This window comes from Phyllobates terribilis, unplaced genomic scaffold (assembly GCF_046119375.1).
Source record: "Phyllobates terribilis strain yellow unplaced genomic scaffold, ASM4611937v1 Scaffold_11__3_contigs__length_659146591, whole genome shotgun sequence".
NCBI classification, from domain to species: Eukaryota; Metazoa; Chordata; class Amphibia; order Anura; family Dendrobatidae; genus Phyllobates; species Phyllobates terribilis.
In genome coordinates, this window is record NW_027362771.1 from 194,307,418 (window position 1) to 194,315,271 (window position 7,854).

The window sequence follows — 7,854 nt, forward strand, 5'->3', positions numbered from 1 at the left end:
GGAGGCAGTAGTTTGGGGGGTTGCTGCAGCTCCGGTGTTGTTGAGGTGGCAGCGTGGTAATGGCAGGCTGTAAGCTTGTTTGAAGAGATGGGTTTTCAGGTTCCGTCTGAACGATCCAAATGTGGAGGCTAATCGGACATGTTGAGGCACAGAATTCCATAGGATGGGGGATATTTGGAAGAAATCTTAGAAGCGATTGGGTGAGGAATGAATAAGTTTGGAGGAGAGAAGGAGGTCTTGGGATGACCGGAGATTACGTAAGGGAAAGTATAGGGAGATTAGTTCAGAGATGTACGGAGGAGAGAGATTGTAGGCCAGTGTTAGTAGTTTGAACTGAATACTCTGAGCGATTGGGAGCCAGTGAAGGGATTTTCAAAGGGTAGCAGAGGAGTAGCGAGGCGAGAGATAAACTAGTCACGCAGCAGAGTTAAGGATGGACTGGAGGGGTGCGAGTGTGATAGCAGGTAGGCCACAGAGGAGGATGTTGCAGTAATCGAGGCGGGAGATAATGAGGGCATGCACAAGCAGTTTAGTAGATTGAGGGTTGAGGAAAGCATGGATTCCGGAAATATTTTTGAGCTGGAGGTGACAGGAGGTGGCGAGAACTTGGATGTGGGGTTTGAAGAACAGGGCAGAGTCAAGGGTTACTCCGATGCAGTGAATTGCCGGTACAGGGGAAAGTGTTATGTCATTTATTGTGATCAAAAGATCAGGTGGGGAAGATACTACAGATGGGGGAAAGATGATGAGTTCAGTTTTGTCCACATTGAGCTCGAGGAAGGGGGAGGAGGAGAAGAAGGATATGGCTGTTAGGCATACTGGGATTTTGGACAGCAGAGAGGTGTCATCTGGGCCAGAAAGGTAGATCTGGTTAATATCAGGTAATATCAAGCTAATTGCATCTGTATGCAGGGTTCAAGTATATAAGTGATATTAGCCTCCAATGTAGAACCTAGGCAGGGCTAAAACCTAGAAAAACCTGCCTTGTGAACACTGGCCTATGAATTTTGATATTTTTTTATACCTGCTGATTCTCTGCCTATCCTTTTCTTCTGATGCTTGGGTCCCAGCTGTTCTTGATGCTTCCACTTTCGGCTATGTATACATGTGACCACTACAGCCAATAACCAGTGATTAGTTGCAACATACACATGTGTTATATTGCCAGGACAGCAAAATAATATGGAAGCAGCACACAAAAATGGTGAAAAATTTGATTATTTTAATGGCCCATACGGCAACGTTTCGGTCCACAGTGGAGACCTTTCTCAAGCAGTTTCCAAAGTGCAAATGCATAGTATAATAATAATAATCTTTATTTATATAGCGCCCACATATGCCGCAACACTTTACAGTTCAGAGATTCATATTCAACGGTCTCTAATAACATAGCTAAAGATTATACAATAATTAAAGCAAAAATAATGACAATAGTATATAAAGGCAAACTAATTACAAAGGTAATTTAGCAGCAGTCATTCATAAAACTTGTAATAGAAGTTACATATTACATATAATTTCATAAGATAATTTATACAGTGTATAACAATGTGACCATGTGGAAAAAAATAAGTGTAAATTACAATAGCAGATTTCATATTAGTAAATAATTAGTTATTAGTAACAGATGTATATAAAAATTTACATAATGATTCACCCCATAATTCATCACATTTGCGCCAAACCTCAGCGTCTATACAAAACTAGTGTGCATGTCCAGTGTGACTATGCTTCTGTAATTGCGTTATAGCGCTTTGTCACAAAACCGGGGTCATCGCGCCTGCGCAGTGTCCACCGGAACATCATACACCATCTTGGATCAGGGACACATTCCGTTGCAAAGGCGCCAGGTGTCTCATACATTTAATTGGTGCGCACTTGCGTATAACAAAGGACATTGCATCCAGCAGTACTAAAGTGCAGGACGGGATATACAGAGCCATGGACAGTAGATTTGGAGGTAAGTAAAGTAATAATTTTTTTATGTTAAACATGCTAGGCAATTTAAAAAAGTGGGGTGGACAACACCTTCAGACAAGTTTTATGGATTGAGTATCTTACCTCCTCTCTACATAATGAAGGACTCTGTGTATGTTGTGTAAGTGAATGCTTGAATAAAGTATTATCTTCTTGAGTAAGAGATGAAAAATTTGTGAATGCAATACTGAGTAAAAATCCAATTTTTGGCATGTCTGCATGACACAAAGATGGAAAACATCAAAGTTTTGAGATTTCATGCCTACTATGGAAAGAACTTCTGAAAAGCATCATGGCTCAAGTGAGTGCAAGTCATTTTTCAGCTACATTAGTGGGCTTTCACACTTGATGTGCTCAGTAACCACAGATAGAGGTTGAGTGCCAGTTGAACTACTTCAAATATACAATGTGAACCATCACACAATAAAAGGATTCCAGGGGAAAATCAATTGTCTGCAATTCAGGAAAAAGAACGTTGATAGCACAGCTCAAATTCTACATAGCCCTACATCTCAAATGATACTACCCATGAGGTTCCTGATGATATTTTTTTCCTGCTTTATAAGCAAAGTTTTACATTGGAGCAAAGGAATTTTATTTCTGGAAAATAAAACTACAAGGACTGTGTGCAAGCATTTATAGTTGTAGGTGGTAGATAGCATGATACTGATTATGAGAAAAACCTTCTGTTTTTGCGTGTCTCATATGCCAATGAAAAATACTCACGCTTAGATGGAAGAGGAGTACTTGAACCTTCTCATTTAAATAGTATGATATGACATATTGTTAAGCAAATTTCGTTATATATTATAAGCTTTAAATTCTATAATTAAAATATGCATAATAATTGTTCTTGAAAAGTACCCATTATTCAAGCTATAGTATTCATTCAAATACTGCATCTAATTATCTGAATTGTACACCTTGCGCTAAGAAAGGTTATGCTGCCATAAGATGTAAGTTGTGAAATGACTCTGGGAAAATTTTCATAACATCTTCAAAGGGTCAGTGGTTTGGTCACTATCACAAAAAGAAAATGCTCTTGTTCTTTAATCTAAAGTAAAATATTCTGACTTGATGACCTGGGTCAGGCCTAGTTGATAAGCCGTGATTGCAATTATTGAAATAAACTTAAATACATTGTTATACTTTGGAAGAGTAGGAAGACAGCAAGTGTCTGGTACAGCTTCTGGGACTTATGACACTAACAGCATGGGTCTGATTAATGTCTATCATATGGGAAACTAAAAAGCATTGCTAACACCGTACATTTAAAACAGTGTAATTGAATATTCAACTTGTCTGATACTAATTATCTAGGAAACAAAACATATAATTGCATGAAGTATTTATGAATTCTTTGAATCGAGTCAATGATGAGCACAGCCATTAAAATGTTATGTCAGTTTGCATTGCAAACTTTGGATACATTAAAAACTCCCAGCATGTGGAAAATAATTAAAGCCATTTTATCCACCATATATAATATGCCATAAAATACGATTGTGGAAAACCATCTGCTAGTGAGCCCACCAATAGCAAGAACAAGAGGTCTTTCCCAGTGACCATCTGCAATATCCAACAGTTCTGGCAAACAATGTATTTACTGGAGTGAATGTAAATTTATAAAAATAAAATTCCAGACTGTTTTGGATGCCTTCTTAAGCATCATGTATGTCACATGAGATAGCATTTAAATATTTTAAGTTATAGTCCTAAGGAAAGATAATAGAATCTTCTGAAGTTCTAATTTGCCTGCTTCACTGCAAATTGTAAATACTACAATTACCCCAAAAAAGACTTGTACACTCAGGTCTCCTAAGACTGTATGCAATGTTTCTCTTTCATGCAAATATAGCCTTAGTAATGTCAAAATGACCTTAATGTAGATGGCTATAGGTAAGTGGATGGTAACTATACCTAACTATTGTTTTGTCACATATACTATTTGTACAGAAAAATCAGAGGCTTTTTTAGTTTTTTCTCCCTATTTCGATTGCTAAGTTGTGACCTGTCTCACTAAACAGATTCACCCCCAAAATGGTTGCTGCCCCGTATTCCCAGCCTCAGCTTTTATACAGGCTATGAGATTCTGTGCTATACTAGGTGATGTGATTTATTATGTAGCTATCCTATACTATGTGATATCTACAATGCATTATTAAGAATCCTGCCCTGTCACACCCAATGTCATGTGAACCTTTTCTGGTTGATGCAATCTTCTGTATTGTGTAAAATAGCGGTGGGCAGTTTTGGCAATTTGTGCAATTCATGTTAATCTAATCGCAAATTGTTTGATTTCCTGGGTCCATGGAATTCCAAAAATTCAACACTAATTTGATTCACATTGAATCAAATTGCTCATCTCTATTTTTAATGCCTCCTTTCCTACCTGTTTAGGGTAATGGAGACAAGAACATCAACATCCTAAGTGGAAAAGAGAAGTGTAAGGATTATTGCTTGCTTCATTATTCGTTTCATTAGGGGTTTAGGGTAGTAGAGTTAATTGTAACCTACATGGTGATCAAGGCCAGTGTGTATGGGAAAGGTCTAATTCTATTTTTTCCAATTTTTTTAGGGTCTAGTGAAGTGAAGGAACTAGGCATGAGCAGATCTGATAAACTTTTAATTTGCCAAGTTATGTGGATTTTACTGGGAAATACCGGTTTGCAGCAAAGTTAGTCTCTGTGAATTCAGTGTTCTTATTATGCTTTGGGGTCTCTCCAGACCCCAAAACAAAATAAATGCAAGATGTAGAAAATAAATAAAAACTTATACTCACATCATTTTTAATATCTCTGGCCCCTCTGTTCATCACTGTCCCTGTCTGGTCCTCGTCACATCTTCTTTTCACCACAATCGTACACTGAATCCCAAGGCTTCCTCGCAGTAGGCTGGAACTTTTGTCTCTCATGAGGCCGAGGACATTATTGTGCAGGTGCATGAAAGGTGAAGATGTCATAACATCATAACATATGTGCCGTGACCTTGTGAGCGCAAACGTGTTTGGCCTCGACAGAGCCAGAAGTCCCAGCCTAGCGTGAAGAGGTCCAAGGACCGGATGGTGGATGATGATGAAGACTGGAGGGGTTGGAAAGGTGAGTAGTAAGGTGAATATAAATATTTTTATCCTTTTAATGACCCAATCCGCTGCCATTTTGCTGAATCCACGTGAAGCTGAATTACAAAAATTTGCATTTTGGCAAATGTGGATTTTTTGTAGTGTTCAAGTAGAGTTCAATTCCACTCGAATATATATTATTCACTCGTCTCTAGAAGGGATTAAAAATATTTTTTCTTGAAGGCTTATTGTAATTGATGACCTAATGCCCACATGTCTAGTGTATATGAGAAGTCAACAATATATCTGTTGTGTAGTGATTTACACACTACCTAAGTTAGAGTAATGTATCCTGCGGACAGTCTTGTCTCCCAAAGAGAACGCAAAATACTCATTGTACAGTGCAGAATGTATTTCTTTCATCCTGTCCTGCACTGACCATGCAGTATTGGCTTAGGAGAGAGTGTGTACCTGCAATAAAATAATTGCACTTCTTTCTGAGAAAAGTTATTTGTACTATTTAGGTATACTCAGTTAAAAGCATTGGCTGATGAAAATGGCGCATCTCACAGGCATCATATGTCCCACACAGAATGGATATTTTTCATAATTTATAACAGATGCATGTTCCTACTCTAAGTGGCATCACACAGGATCCATATACATGGCATACAATATTCATAATCGCTAAAATTTAATATATTGTTGCATTCAATTCTAGTTATACAGTTCCCTAGTTTCTATTTTCTTTAACTACATTAAGGCTTGAATTCATAAAAAATTGTGAAAATCAGAAAAATTGAAGTCATTTGCTTTAATTTCGATCCACTCCTAATCCTAAAAAGAGCAATAAAATGCTACACAAAACTGAAATTCCAAACATTTATGAATCAATATATTTTAAGAATGTGGATTGCTTTTATCTACCAATTATCAGTCAATAAACAAACTTTATTCACTTTGTAAAAATAGAAACATGCTTAACATTGTATGTTATGCTTTATTTTGGTTATGCAAATGATTTTCATGTCCCCCCAAAAAAAATTTCGGATCACCCTTATTGGAATGAAAACACTACTGAGCCAAATGAATTAACTAAGTTTTCTTGGCCTCACAATATTTTATCTCCCAGCAAGTACCCGAAGGCAGTTTTTGTATAAATGATTATTTTACCCTTTGCATACACCAATGCTGTAATATAGTACATGCTACCAATGGTTTCTAGGGATTTGTCAATTAGTGTAAATATTGCAATTAAAGCAATCAAATCCAGACCATAATGTGTGACATCTGTTTTCCTCTTTCCTTTTAACCATGTTTAACAAAATAGCCTGGTGCATAAATCCTTTGCAGTACCAGAAGCAATTTTGTTAAGACATGAAGTGAACATATGTTGTCTACAAGCCTTCAGGCTCTAGCTGGAAAAAAGGAAATATAGCACTTCAAGGCAAATATTGTCCCAACAGAAAATGTGCCAAAACCAATATGTCGGTATATTGTCAAGTCTATTTTGCTATAAATCACATCGTGATTTGTTCATATTTAAGGGTGGTGCAACTTTGTATCTCCTCTAATAAGAAGAGAACGTAAAGTAAAATGATCTTGTTTATGCTATAGGCACAAAAATATTGAAAACTAAAATACGTTTACACAGTTTCAAAGATAACTTAATTTATCTTGTTTAACTGAATAATTTACACTTACAGCAAAACTACCAGTGCTTTTAATGTGCTCCTTATGCCCTAAGCTGTAGTGCGAGCAAATTATATCATTTTTTACTATTACAGAAATTTGTTTTTTTTATTTCTTGCTTTTAAATTTATCTTTTGATGTACTACAAACATTGCTAAATTATTTTAAATTTAAAACTAAGATAAAACTTAGCCAAATCTCTTTATTTTGTGATGATTGTACGATAATTTAATGTGTTTTGGGGGGCACTTGACTGTCACATTATTTTGGTGATCTACAGAAGTTGCAACTTGTATCATTGTGTCAAGGAAAAATTGGACATGAATTGTAGTGTTGAGTGAGCATGCTCGACACTGCTCGGTACTCACCTGAGCATCTCACTACTCGGGATGTTTGGCGAGCACCGAGCATTTTCAGGTTACTCGGAGGGGAGCTCGGGTCTCCGTCCTGCATGTCTGGCGCTCTTTACAGAGCCAACAAACATGCAGGGATTGCCAGCCAGTCACTGTAATGCCGCAGCCATGTTGGTTGTGAGCATTACAGTGATTGGCTGGCCGCACAGCGTCACCTCGAGTATTTAAAACCGGGCGCCGCCATCTTGGACACAGTCGCTCCGGATCAGACAGTGTAGGGAGAGTGCTGCTGAGCTAGGGAGAGATTTATACTGCGAAATAGGTAGTGTAGGGTCTCTAAAGCCTGCAAAATCAAACAAACAGTCCTTCTGAGGACTAATATCCATCCCACATAGACAAGGACTTGAACGGGGATAGTTGCAAGTCTGCATCTTCTGATGCAGCAAGGATCACTTCTGATGGGCACACTTTCAGGCAGTGACCTGGGTGTCAGAGATGCTTCCAGGGGTCTTCCCCATGCTGTTCCCATGTCTTTTCAGCTCTGTATCCATGTGTTACACAGCACATGGCCAGATAAGGTTGTAAAATGTTAAAATGACATTTCCCGGTTAATGCATTGGTCACGGTTGAAAGCAATACAAAAGTGCAAAAACGCATAAAAAATGCTACTTGTGAACATAGCCCAAGGTGTGGAGGAGTATTTTTGTTTTTGGTTATTTATTTTACCTTATACACAATCTTTACCCTGGAAAGGAAGTTCCTTAACATATT